This window comes from Rattus norvegicus, chromosome 3 (genome assembly GCF_021556685.1).
Source record: "Rattus norvegicus strain SHRSP/BbbUtx chromosome 3, alternate assembly SHRSP_T2T, whole genome shotgun sequence".
Taxonomy (NCBI): domain Eukaryota; kingdom Metazoa; phylum Chordata; class Mammalia; order Rodentia; family Muridae; genus Rattus; species Rattus norvegicus.
This window is the reverse complement of record NC_141536.1, coordinates 20823543-20837038: the sequence shown is the minus strand read 5'-3', so window position 1 is coordinate 20837038 and position 13496 is coordinate 20823543. Positions and strand designations below refer to the sequence as shown.

At 51.2% G+C, this 13496-nt stretch overlaps 1 long non-coding RNA gene across 5 annotated transcripts; it reads left to right on the top strand.

Moving 5' to 3' along the window:
* The first annotated feature begins 6680 nt into the window (after positions 1-6680).
* LOC120101537 (uncharacterized) lies at positions 6681-13254 on the top strand. 5 transcript variants are annotated; one of them, XR_015684297.1, is made up of 5 exons: positions 6710-6912; positions 8197-8361; positions 9601-9761; positions 10492-11338; positions 12297-13254. It is a non-coding gene; the product is annotated as an uncharacterized LOC120101537 (long non-coding RNA). The 5 variants fall into 5 exon arrangements; XR_015684296.1 differs by lacking the exons at positions 8197-8361; positions 12297-13254 and adding an exon at positions 7258-7909 and having other exon boundaries at positions 6722-6912; positions 10492-10737; XR_015684298.1 differs by lacking the exons at positions 6710-6912; positions 12297-13254 and adding an exon at positions 7649-7909 and having other exon boundaries at positions 10492-10737.
* The last annotated feature ends 242 nt before the right edge of the window (positions 13255-13496 follow it).

Below are 13496 nucleotides of genomic sequence, written 5' to 3'. Positions count from 1 at the left end.
ACCCCAGCGGCCGACTATTGACCTGGGACTCTTATCACTCGTCTTGAGGAAATCACACTCCACTCTTGGGGAAGCACAGCTAAACAAATCGGCACCTACCCCCCCCCCCCATGACACGTGGTTACTCGCTCTGAGTCTATTGTGTCCTCTGTCAAATAGGAGTAACAGCTCCAGCCTCGTGAGAATTTACCGGGTACTTGTACTTTGCTCCATGGATCTGAAGATCTGAATGGCGCCAAGAATGTTAATTAGCAGGGCCTGGGGGTGGCGATAGGGGTGGGAGATAGGGGAGTGAGCTGTGAAGAGGAGTCAGGCAGGCAGCAGACTGGGACTGGTTCACCCAGGAGCCCACCCAACTCCAGCACTAATCCTGAAGCTGCCACCTAGTGGTCCTGTGCAGAATGCAGTGGACAGAGCGAGCCTGGAGCATGGGTTGTCATAAGAGGCCAAGGAGTTCAGGGACACATCTGAGAACAAGAGCTGGCTGCTAGTGGCTGACTTAGTAGAACTAACACATCAGAGAGGAGTACAGGGGTGAGAGCATAGATACCAGTTCAAATCCCCAGCACCCACTCTCCAGCTTTTGTGACTAAGTCACTTAGTGTCCCTAAGCCTCATTAACTTCCAAGTTGAAGAATAAGAAGAGGAAGAGGAAGAGGAAGAGGAAGAGGAAGAAGAAGAAGAGGAAGAGGAAGAAGAAGAAGAAGGAGGAGGAGGAGGAGGAGGAGGAAGAGGAAGAAGAGGAGGAGAAATAGCCCTTGTTAGGTAGAACTATATTATGGATAAACTGTGTTTAAGGATTAAAGTGTTTGAAACAGTCAAGCAAGTGCTAGTTAAATTAAAAATGAGAAAGTCATTTTAAGCTATACTTATTTCAAATTGGAAATAAATGTACTGGCTACACTGGAGAACGTAATGAAATCAGAAATTTGCTTTTACCCATAGAATCCTGAATGTGACAGCAACCTTTCAAGGACAAAAGGTAAGGAGTGTGTCCTGTCACAATTCATAATGAGTATACACACATATATAATTTCCCCAAAGAATTCAGTATGCTTCCAAAAGAGACAAGGAGCCATTGTGCTGCAATTTGTGTGGTGGCTGGATTTCTAGCACGTTCTATGTGTAGTCACAACTATGGAAAATGCTTCTTTTTTTTTTTTTTTTTTTGGTTCTTTTTTTCGGAGCTGGGGACCGAACCCAGGGCCTTGCGCTTCCTAGGTAAGCGCTCTACCACTGAGCTAAATCCCCAGCCCCTGGAAAATGCTTCTTATTCTTTTGTTTGTTTTGTTTTGTTTTTCAAGATAGGGTTTCTCTGTGTAGCCCTGGGTGTCCTAGAACTTACTCTATAGACCAGGCTGGCCTTGAACTCACAGAGATCTGCCTGCCTCTGCCTCCCAAGTGCTGGGATTAAAGGCGTGTGCCACCACTGCCCAGCTAACACTCCCTATTCCTTTGCAAGCCACTTGGTGCTTTGGGTACTGCCCATCAAAAATAACACTCCCGGGCTGGAGAGATGGCTCAGTGGTTAAGAGCACCAACTGCTCTTCCAGAGGATTTGGGATTGATTCCCAGCATACAAATGGCAGCTGACAACTAATGGTTTAAAAATCCAGTTCTAAAGGATCCAGCAGTTTCCTCTGGCTTCCACGTGGTGCACAGACATTGACGCAAGAAAAATATTCATAAACATAATTTTAATTATTATTTTAAATGGCACTTCATATGAAAGGTCCATGGGAAATTCCTAAGCTGTCGTACAAATACATCACCCTGAATCCAAGACCCACTAACTGCCAGAGGCATCCCCTGTCTCACAATCATCAAAACACCCAGCAAAGGGCCATGCTTGGAAGAGGACTTACCTAGCATGCTTGAAGCCATAGCTTCTACGTCTAGCACAAAAGCAGGGTGTGGTGATGCACACCTGTGATCCCAGCACTTCTGAGGTAGAGGCAGGAGGATTAGATATTCAAGACTACAAAAATTCCCCACTAGCACAAGGTGAGGGTAATGGGTTCTGGGCAAGCAGCCTGAGGGGTTTTCCCAACTGGGAATTATGTCTGTGGCCTAGGCCCTGAGCCCATGGTTAGCCAAAGCCAAGCTGTACCAGTAGTCCCCTGCCCTACTTCACACCTCTCCTTTCTCCCCCAGTGAGTGTGACAAAGATGTAGGGGTTGCTTCCAGGAGTGTACCCCACCTCAAATGATATGTCATCATGAAGAACTGTTGACACCCTGCTGATGCTTTACTGCCGGGTTCTAGAGTCACTACCCCAGGGAAGAGTTCAGATCCCCAACCATACTTGGTCAGAGCTTCCACAGGCCTTGCATGGACTGCAGTCACCAGTGTAGAGACCTGTCAAGACTCCCGTGAGAGTCACTCCGTGAGAGTCACTCTCGAAGTGACCAGTCATCTGGTGAAGAAGGCATACTGAGCAGAAAGGTACTGGCTGAGAGCCCATGGAGCCCCAGATAGAGACGGATTCTCTGGGGGCAATTTTCCATGTGAGTTGGAACCATGAAGTATGAATAGGAGTTTTCCAAATGAAGAAGCAGCAGCTATCTACACCTGGCTAAAACCCAGGGGCGAATGTCAGTAACGACTGAGTCTGAGGCCAACAGCATTGCCAGGAAGCAGAGTAAGGTAAGATTGGGGGCAAGAGTGGGGCTGTTGGTGCAGAACCTGAAGGTATCAAAGAAGTTAAATTTGGCCTTAGGGCCGCTAGGGGGAGCCAGGGTAAAGGATAAAACTGGAAATGGCGTGGTCAATTGCTGTGCACAGATTGTGGAAGACGTGTTGCACCAAGAGAAACTGGCTGGAAAACGTCTAGGTTGAGACATTGGGTGCCTGCGGGGGCTGGGAAGATGGAGACGGTAGGAGCAGAACCAAGGTTTCTGCTAGGTAAATCATGATGATGGGGGTAAGGGCAGGCAGGGCGAGGACTAGCGCCTTGACTTGAGGAAGATGACCAAGATAAAGGACAAACTGTAGGTCCCTGTTTAGCCACCAGAGGGCGCTCCAAGACAGCACAGGCTACACTCCTCCCCAAGGTGCCTTCAATAGACTCATTATTCTGCAGTGGGATTTGCTTGTGGGGGAGAGGTGGAGGAAGCAGAGGTCGAGAATTACAGGCAAGTTTACAGCTTCCCTTTCTACCCTGCTCGGTGTGGAGTGACTCACCAAGGGTCAAAATCCTCAGGGTCAAATCCAAGCAGTCCCGCTGCTCCTGTCGGAGAAGAAAGGGACTGCGGCGCCCCACATCGTTTAGACTAGAGGAATGGGCTCTCCCGGCGAGTTCCGGAAAAAGCATAGGTGGGCGTTTCCCACGAGCCGCTTTGTAGACCCTGCCCCCACCTCTCAGAATTCCGGGTCTGGGAGTGGTGGCTGTTTGGAGCTGGGTAAAGTATTTGGGAAAGTGAAGATACTAACTCTCCTAGCTCAGTCCGGTGAAAGAGCCTTGAGTGGTAAGCTCAGACTGCGTTTGGAGTCTCAGTTAAGTGTCTCAGATCCAGAATCAGTACAGGATTCAGTAATCCAGTAACCCAGCAGTATAAGCTGGAAATTATATCCCATTTGTGATTCTGAGCCCTGCGCTTGCAGCTTAACATCAAATGTTCCTGTGTGCCGACCACCCGCAAGAGAACCAGCTTTCAGGCCTGCAGCGGCAGGTGATGGACGGAGAATTGCTAGAATGCAGTGCGTCCTGTCGGACAGGTAGATCAGAAGCTGTTCACCTGAGGGATAGACATGCGAACCCAGCGCCAGAGCTGAGGTGGCCTCTAGTAAAATAAGGCCACAGACGTTCAGGGAAAGGACCTAAGGTAGTGTAGCTGGAACAAAACACACATGGTAGCGCACCTGCAGTCGAAGGGAGGGAGGAGCCATTCTGAGATCCAGATGCCAACAACACACAGGAGGGTGCAAAATGTCCCTATGAGATGGTGTGGAGGTTATGGTCTGAAAGGACGGTGCCAGCTAAGGGAGAGGAGTGAGCGGCAGAGGAATCTTTTGGGAGAATGACTGACATCTTTACAAACGGAGCAATCTTTTCAATTTTTTATGAAAAAAAAAAAACAAACAAGTAACAAATGGAGTCGCTGAAATAGGAAACCCTTTTTTATTCAATGACTGGAGCAACACTGTAAGCCGAAAATAATTCCAGCCGGTTTTCACTAACCTGGAAAGAGCTGTCCGCAGGCCAGCAGGCCTGTCTCTTCAGCTGAACTGAACAAATGCACCAGCTCCACCCAATCAGCACAGGTCCTGTTTCTCAGGAAAACTGAGGGGGCCCAGAACCCACACACCATTGTAGAGCAGCCTGAAAGGGAAGACTCTGGACTGTCAAGTTTTCTAGGCCCTCTCTTCACAATTTATGGAGGCCTACATGCCTTCCCATACACACATGGCACACCACAACCACAAACACACCGTACCATTCACATCTCTCCTCCTACATCATAACACACACACACACACACACAGAGGAAATACTCTCCAAACTCAGGCATGCAAACTGCACATGTGTAATTCAAGATCCCACAAGCCACACACATTCCTCACACAGACGTAGGCTCACCTGGCCGGCAGAGCTATCCATCCACACGCTGACCCCTGAGTGCCCAAGTACATACAAACCTAATCATAGTCACATACCTATGTGCCAGAACATGTACATATATCTTATCTCACCCCACACCTAAATGCTCATAGAACATGTAGTTACCCTAACAGAGTATGCCCAGCACTTCTAAAGACAGGGCACACATGATGTGACACACCTATGAGATCCAGAAACATCCTCAGGTCACATCTACAGACTCAACATTGACACACCCATAGGCATACCCTCCCCCTCACCATGCATTCAGAAACACTCAAACGCACACGTGCAACCTCACACACACAAGCACACGTGTATATATATATGTACATAGCAGATCACAGAGCCGTGTGCAATCCCATCAGAACATAGCTGCACTTCCCCCGCCCCCCAAGCTCTGAGTCAGGGTGACAAGTTTGGCCCTGCCTCGCCCCTCTGAGAGCCTGGGAGTTCCCAGCAGTGAACAGTGGCCTCCTGTACCAGGCCAAGGCCATGAGCCCCATGGAAAGCCCCAGGGCTAGTTATTAGCAAGTGCCTGCCACCTCAGAGGCCCAGGAGGTGCCATTTCTCTCAGCTCAAGGCTGGGCTATCACTGCCTGTCCCTCAAGACCCAGCCCACAGTGTGTGGTTTTAGAGAGCTGGGGAGTTGGGCGAGATGTAAAGTCTGTTGTCTGTCTGGGTTGAAAACTCTGCCCAGTTAGTTTGCCTTTACCTGCCTCAGAGGATCCTAATGTCCATCTGCCGCCATTAGGCTTGGAGCACTGGATCCTTGTCTGAGCCTCAGTCTCCTAATTTGGAACACTGTAATCTCTTAGCATGGGGCAGGCCACAAAGTATATGCTTGGTTAAGTCAAGTCACATCATATATAAGCGTTCCTTTATGCACTCAACAAACTTAGTTGCAGATGCCCCCATTTTACATTCACACAAACTGAGGCACAGAGTCCAGCCATGCATCCAAGGTCACACAGATGGAGAGCGGCAGAGCTGGGGTTTGGGAACCAGGCCTGTCTGTCTCTTTAAATCCAGCTAGGAGACTTGTGCGTCCCTTTTATAGTTCAAAGTCCTTCTCCTCTCTCCCTAGAAGCGGGCCCCCTGTTAAATAAATCATCTAGGATGGGTTTCTAATTCCCAGACTTGGTTGCAAATGAATTATTCACATTGTAAGGCCTGCCTGCAAACCACAGGCTGGGCCTCATTACCCAAGAAGGGTTGCCTGCCCGCAACATACTGCTCCCTCTCCTGGGCAGCATGCCTGGTGGGCTGGCCATAGAGGCTAAAGTTGGTGGGTGCCAGGGCCCTGTGCTCTGGGAACTGGGGGAGGGAGGGACCTTCCTCCCCTCAGGCCTTTGCTTTCTAATAAGCTGGTTGCCTGCTGTTAAGAGTGCACAGGATTCAGGATTGAACCAGTCAGGGGTTGCCATCTGGGTCGGCCTGTAGCTGTGTGAACCCAGGCAGGTGGCCTGCCCTCTCTGGGCTTCTGAGGAAGGTGGAATGGCCAGCCTTCTCCAGGTTTTTCTCTTCTTTTGGGGCTTATGTCGCCTGGCCAAAACCCTTGCTAGACACTGGAGACTGGGGTTCTGTCCAATCAGGATGCCCTGAGCCCTGGGGGGGATGGAGGGAACACAGGAGAACTAAACCGGTGTTTAGGAGGGAGTTGCTGGAAATCCTGACCAGCACTGCCCAGTGGGGTTGGGATTATTCTAGAGACAACTGGCAGCCAGTGCATAACCAATACAGAGCAAGGATGCCCAGTCTCCCTCTCCCACCCCCACCCCACCGCCCCAGCAAGGCACAGCTCTCAGGACCCTTGTAAGGTTGACCAGTATTTTCTGCCTACTTTGTCCCTTCCTTTCAGGCTCTCTTCTGAGGGCATAGGCCACATTGAAACCATGCAATTTCTTGATTCAAAATAGTCCCTAATCTTGGTTCAAACAGAGCCTGATTCTCCTCCCAGATGGCCTGAGCCCTGATCCCGATCCTGTTCACATAGAGCCCAGATCCGTGAGATGCTGAGGCCACTGCAGAGCAGAGGTGGTAACTTGGGGGAAGGGAAGGCGGAGTCTGGCTGAGTCAGAACTGGAGCAGACAAACCAGCAGCCAGTCAGGAAGTAAGTTTCAGAACCTCAGGGCACTCAAATGACTTTTCCAGAAATACCTCAGTGGGTTGCATAGCTGGGAGAACCACTCGATCGAGAGCCGAGAGCAGCCTGGAGAATCTTCACTGCTGTCACACTGTGCACTAAGTCCTGGCATGAGACCCTGCTGCCTGTCAGGAGAGCCCCTGGCATCTGCCCCGACATCTTCAGGTGAGGACATGATTAGGGGCAGATAATTCATCTTTCACTTCAGCACCAGCCAATCAGCTCTCTTCCTGGGCTCTTCCCCATGACCCGGGCTGTGGCGGGTCTCCAGAGGCCATGCTCTGGAGCAGGTCCTGAGTAGCAGGGGAGACAAAGAAGAGAGGCAGGTACCCGTCTAGTCTGTAGAAGTGGCCAACCTCAGCCTCAGGCAGGTCACGGTTTCTCCAGGAATGCCTGGGTGAGATCGCCTGGCTGTCACCAAGCATGGCTACTGTAAGCACAGAGGCCTAGACCCTGAGGCCTAGAAAGAGGGTCCTACTTGTTTCTAGAACTCTAGCTGTTTGCCTCCAGGATCTGTCCACCTCAGTGGACGAACAAAGATCATCTCCCCCAGATGCTCCTTCCGTCCACCCATCAAGCCGCACGTCCGCTTATCCACCCACCTACCTGCCCACCACGGCCCTGCGATTGTGGAGGCAGAGTTGTGTAGGGACAATCAAGGGAGTCAGTCGTTAAACAAACATGCCCACAAAACTGAATGCAGTGTGTGCTAAGTGCCGGGAGAGGCAGTCGGATGTCTTCAGCATAACCAAGATTGTCTCCCCTGGGGGTGCTCTCTGGGCCCCAAGGCATTTTGAGCAGAAACACTGCAGAGGCAGCCCATGGGCTTGGCCTCCAGGGACAGAGGCTCCTTCGAAAATTGGGAAGAGTCATTTAGGGAGCCAGCTGACTTGCTGCAGCTGCATGCAGCCCATGGTGACCTTTGCAAGGAGTTGGGTCCATGGGTGTGTGGCTGGAGCAGGGGTTAAGTAGGAGGGGGGTCCTTGAAAGTCTGCCCCTGGAGAGCCCTGTTTGGGAGCCAGCCAGCCGGCTCCTGAAGCCTTCAGGAGAAATAAAGAATGCAGTTATTTCCGGAGGAGCGACAGCAGGAGCAGACGGCTGGAGGAGGGAACAGCAGGCAGACCAGGAAGGAAGAGTAGAAGAGAAAAGGGGGGAGATGCAGGTGGGTGCATGGGAATTTCAGGGCTCTGGAGGGGGGTGGGGGCTCAGTTCCCACCCTACCCTGGTCACAACAATAGATTCCTGGGTCACTAGCCCACCATGTGCCTAGAAGGAGCCACATAGTATCCCATCCAGGAAAGTCACTTTTGCATGACCCCATTATACAGACTGTAAAAGTGAGGTCAGACAATAATTCCGTTGCCAGGGGAGGCAGCATTAAATGGAGGACCAGAACATGAACTCGTGGTGCTCGGTGCCTCACCCCACCCTCGGTCATTCCCTTGTCAGGCCTGTGAAGTGATCAGACGTGGATCGAGGCAGAATCTGAGCTGGCTCCTTGAGATTTTGTTTGGCCTTCCTGACAGCCCAAGAGCTCGTGGGCTCCGTCCCCACAGGACGAATGAGATCAAGGAAGCACTGCAAACAAGTCAGCACCATGAGAGCAAAGACCAGGTGCTGAGCACACACCATGCCAGGATAGGAAACCTGAGATGTCTCGGGGAGAGGCACACCTGTACCTCAAGACAGAAACAAATGGGGATAGCAATAGAATACAGATAATGGGGTCCTGGTGGAAGAGCGGGTGAAAGGTGAGGGCATGGAGGGAGGACTATGAGACCAGATGAGACTGCCCTTTCCCCTCCCTCCCTCCATTTCTAGCTCCCTGGGAAAAGACCCCTTGTCTCCCCTCAAGGAGACTTCCAAATTCTTTGCCAGGCTGTTGCCTAGCAACAGTGCCCTGACTGACCAGCCCTACCCACTGCGGTCAGTCAGGACCAGTGTTGTACAGCCAGCTCTGAGGGCCTGATTCCAGGCAGGAAGGGGAACGGGACCCTGGATACCAGAGGCTGGCCGGGATGCAGTTGGAGTCTGGGAGCTCAGGGCTTTGTGAGCAGGAAGGGTGGAGCACGGTCAGAAGACACTCAGGAGGGGTTGTGTGCACAGGGATGAGACCAAAGGACTTACTCTGAAGTCATGGCTCTGTGTCTATCTGAAAGAAGCTGAGTCTCCTCCTGGGCTGGTTTCATTGCTGTAGACGTAGGGGACAATGCCCATGTCCCTGAGGAACAAATGAGGACCAGTCAACACTCGAGGCTCGGTATTGAGGGAAGAGCTGTCCTCATATGGACCAAAAGCTCTCCCAAGGCCTTCAGGAGATGGTCAGTGACCAGTAATTGAAAGCTGAGCTTGGGGGCTCTCTGGTAAGATGGTCCCTGACTGACTCCTCAGGGTGGAGGTAGAGAGGGGATTGGAAGGATATTCCAGGAAGCTGGGTGAATTTACACATAATCTCTCCCGTAATTACATGGTTGGAATTAGAAATCTCATAGTTCAGAGAAGGCAAGGGATCTACCTAGGGTCTTACTCTGAAGACCAGCGACTTGTAGAGCTAAGTCCAACTGGCTTTCCTCATGCAACCTTAACGTTCAGAAAAGAAAGTGACTTCCGTGGTTGGTCGGGAGGAAAGAGAACCAACCATGGTGGTAAGGAAGCTGGTGTGGGCCTGAAACCACAGTGAAGGAGTCTGAACTCTAGGCAGGGCCCAGGGGAGCCATGTCTGAGCTGGGAGAGAAGTGACCCAGGCTGAGTTCGCAGGTCTCTGGGTACTGTCCTGGGCCATCTGTCGCCACCTCCTACACTTGCGGAGCTCTGCATCGATTCACCCCACCCTCCACCCCCGCTGCTTCTCAGGCACTGCGAGGAACCATGTGCGACGCGGTGGAGAATGTAAAAATATATATGCAACCGAAAAACAACAACGGCTCACAGCACACAGCTATAAATACTCCGTGGTGCGGAAGCGCAGTCCTCGAGCTGGCTGCCTGCTGCCTGGGGCCCGGCTTCTCTGACAGGTGAAGGGGCTCTCAGGAAGGAGCAGGAACGCAGGAACGGAATGACCAGTGCCAGACCCACACTGTGCCGAGTGCATTGAAAGGGTGATATCACAGTTTCCCCACACACTCTCAACCAATCACTCCTGCTATGCCAATGGTACAGATAAGGAAGCCTAAGATCAGAGAGGTAGGTTATCTGGTGAAGGTCACACAGCCAAGGAACAGAGGAGCCCTCCCTCCATGGGCAAACTGTGGAGAGAGCCAGAGTCCAGCCCTTCCTCTCTCAGTCCTTGTCCAGTGCCAGAGATAGCTTGAGACTCCAGGCATTTTTCAATCCACACGCCTTCTATGTCTCCTTAAATCCCTTCCATATGAAGAACTTATTTCTTAGCATCACCTTTAAGTGCCTGTCTTTTCGCTTCTGCCCACCCCAGAGGCCACCTCTCTTGGCTGACCCACATATGGCCTTGCTGACCTATCAAGGGACCATTACCTCGTTCAGAGCTCTGTCTCCCCACCCACACATCAGAGTTAGAACAGGGACAACTCGTCCCTAAGATTCAGCAGAGAGAGAGTAGGAAAACCAGAGTGTGGTCTCACAGGAAGCAGGGCAGAAGGGGCCATTGTCCTGATCCTCTGTTCAAATGGATACAGATCTTATCAAGGGGTCAGTGCCTCAAACACAAACTCTACTAACCAGCTCAACAATGCTTTGCTCAACTGTGACTCAATGTCTTTGTTTAAATAGGGCTCAGAACTACCTCAGGATTGTGGAGCCAATTGTGATGAGCCAGCATGCCCATGGAAGCAGTGCTCGCAGCCGGAGGACTTGGAAGGCCTCTCTTGAAGGCTGCATGGGACTTCCAAAAGTACCGACTGTGTTGTTCTTTCAAAGCCTTTGGTCAATGTCGACACAGTGGGGAGGCTCTTGTGGATTAGCTTTTTATAATCCCCAAAGCACTTTAGAATCATAAATCGCTTTGGGACCACAGAGTTCCTTGGAGTGCTTTCTAAACTGTTGAGCGCTGTACGAGTCAGACGAGTGGCCTTTCCAAGCACAGACAGGGACTGAAGGTGTATCTTTGTGGGTGGAGTGCTAGTCCAGCATACTCAGAGTCCTGGGTTCCACGTACAGCGCTGGGTAAGCCAGGCTTTGTAGTGCAAGCCTGCAGCTCCAGCATTCAGAAGGCAAAGGCAGGAGGATCAGAAATCCAAGGCCCTCCTGCACTACAGAGTGTGTCTGCGGTAGCCTGGGACGTGCGAGACCCTGTATATCTTTTTAAAACTGAGCAGGGAGGGGAGCTGAGGGATGGCTCAGCAGGTACAGGTGCTGCCAGGCCTCATGACCGGACTCCACTGGCCGGAGGCCACACAGCAGAAGGAAAAATCCAACTTCTGCAAGCTGTCCTCTGACCTTCACATGTACACCCCGATCCACATCTACACACATGCACACAACTCAGGTAGATGTAAGAAAAATTCTTTTAGGGGTTGGGGATTTAGCTCAGTGGTAGAGCGCTTGCCTAGGAAGCGCAAGGTCCTGGGTTCGGTCCCCAGCTCCGAAAAAAAAAAAATTCTGTTATTTACAATGTGAGGTGGGAAGAGAAGACGAGCCCAGAGCGTGTTTGCCTCGTGGGGATGGCGCACACCATTGATCCCAGCACTTGGGACGCAGAGGCAGGCAGATCACCGAGTTTGAGACCAGCCTGGTCTACGGCGCTAGCGCTAGGACAGCCAGGGCTACACAGAGAGAGACTGTCTCAAAAACAAAACAAAACAAACAACCAAACCAGGCACTTGCCCTCCACCATTGCTGTCATGTCTGCTGATCCTGTGCTGAGGCCAGGGAAGTCTGCATGCTGACTCAGCCAAACGTGTGTGTGTGTGTGTGTGTGTGTGTGTGTGTGTGTGTGTGTGTGTCCAGCAGGAACAAACCTTTCCCTTCACCTTAGAATTTTCTCTCCTCTGCTGTCTAAATAAAGACAATGACCTGACTCTTTTTAAAGATTGCCTTCTTGGCTATGGGAGACGTGAACACCCAGGCTGTTGGGTAGGACCTGCTCTGTAGATCCCATGCATCAAAGCCAAGGGCAGTCGAAGTTCATGCCCTGGGTGTCTTCCTCTGAACCACCAAGGGTGAAAAGAATGCCCTGAGTGAGGAAGCTCCTAGGCCTAATCTCAGATCTGCCACCTTCTCATCTATAACCCTGGTCAGGAGCCTTCTCCAAACGCGCATTCCTCAGTAGTTAATACTTTATGCCTATGTGACTGCACGGCCTGGTTCTGTCTCTTCCTCTAACTCCAGGCTTGGCACCTTCTGGCAAGGGTTAAACAGGTCCTAAATAAGCGTGGCTTTGCTTTGCTTTGCTTTGCTTTGCTGTTCTGTCTGTCTGTCTGTCTGTCTGTCTGTCTGTCTGTCTGTCTCTGTGTGTGTGTGTGTGTGTGTGTGTGTGTCTGTGTGTCTGTGTGTCTGTGTGTGTCTGTGTGTCTCTGTCTGGAACTCACCCTGTAGCCCAGGCTGGCCTCACACTCCACCTGCCTCTGCCTCCCAAGTGCTGGGATTAAAGGCGATCTCCACCAAAGTTGGTGGCTTTCCTAAGAATGGTTTTTCAGAACAAGACGACCCTCACCTGGCACCATGCAGCCCAGGAGGACAGCCTGTACCCAGTGCCACCTCCAGACATCCAGAGTCCCTGGGTACCACTGAGATGAGCAGGTCAGTGATGGAGAAATGGAAGAGAAGGAGAAGCAAAACATTTTGTGCACAATGGAGATGAAACTAGAGAACAGGATGAACAGACTGGTGAGAGGGGCAGGTGATGCCACCTGAGGACATGGGGAGGTCCTGGCCAGCTTCCCCGTGGGCCAAGTCTGTGGCCCTACAGCTGCAGGGGTCTGTCACCACCAAAGGCTATGCAGACACCCCTGATCTGCTGCCAGGGGCCATTTGATGTTTGATGGTTGTGCAGAGATGGCCCCACTACTTACCTGCTGCTGCGCTCAGGACAATGCCACCCCCACCCGGACCTGGAACCTCATCTGGGCAGACAGTAGAGCTGGCCCTGGTAGCCTGAGTGTGAGAGAGTTGACAGGCTCACCCATTCAACTTCTGCTCAAATCCAGGGTTGGAAGTTGGCCCACTCCTACATCTACCCTGTCTGTGAATGAGCTGGAGCTTATGGAAGGGCCGTCCTGCAGATTTAAAGCTGGGGGATCTCCATGATCTAGGGTATAAGATATCCAGGAGGAGTCCCAGTGAGAATCCAGGATGGATAGCACAGCCAAAGCCAGAGGCCTAAAACCAGACCAATGATTCACTGCAAAGATCATTTGTAAAAAAAAGCTATTTGGACAAAAGGGTGTCCTGTGTGAAAAGCCCAGACACCCTGCAGCTTCCTCGGTGAGATTTCTGTTTGCTTGCTTTTGGGGGAAGGTTGCAAGGGCGAAGGGTGGATATGGAAGGAAAGGGAGATGATCCACTCATCACTGAGGTGCATGATGTGAAATCCACAAAAAAAAAAAATCAATAAAGAAAAAGAAGACTCAGTTTCTAATTTTACCTTTGTGACATATGTGTTTCTTCAGGCAAGTCACATTATCTCTCTGAGTATCTATTTTCTCTGCTATAAATGGATGTAATAATGGCCTCTACCTCACAGAAAAGCTCGAAACAGGCCTAAGAGTACAGCTCAATGGTACAGCATTTGTCTGGCGTGCACAAAGTTATAGGTTTAATCACCGGCACCCACTTAG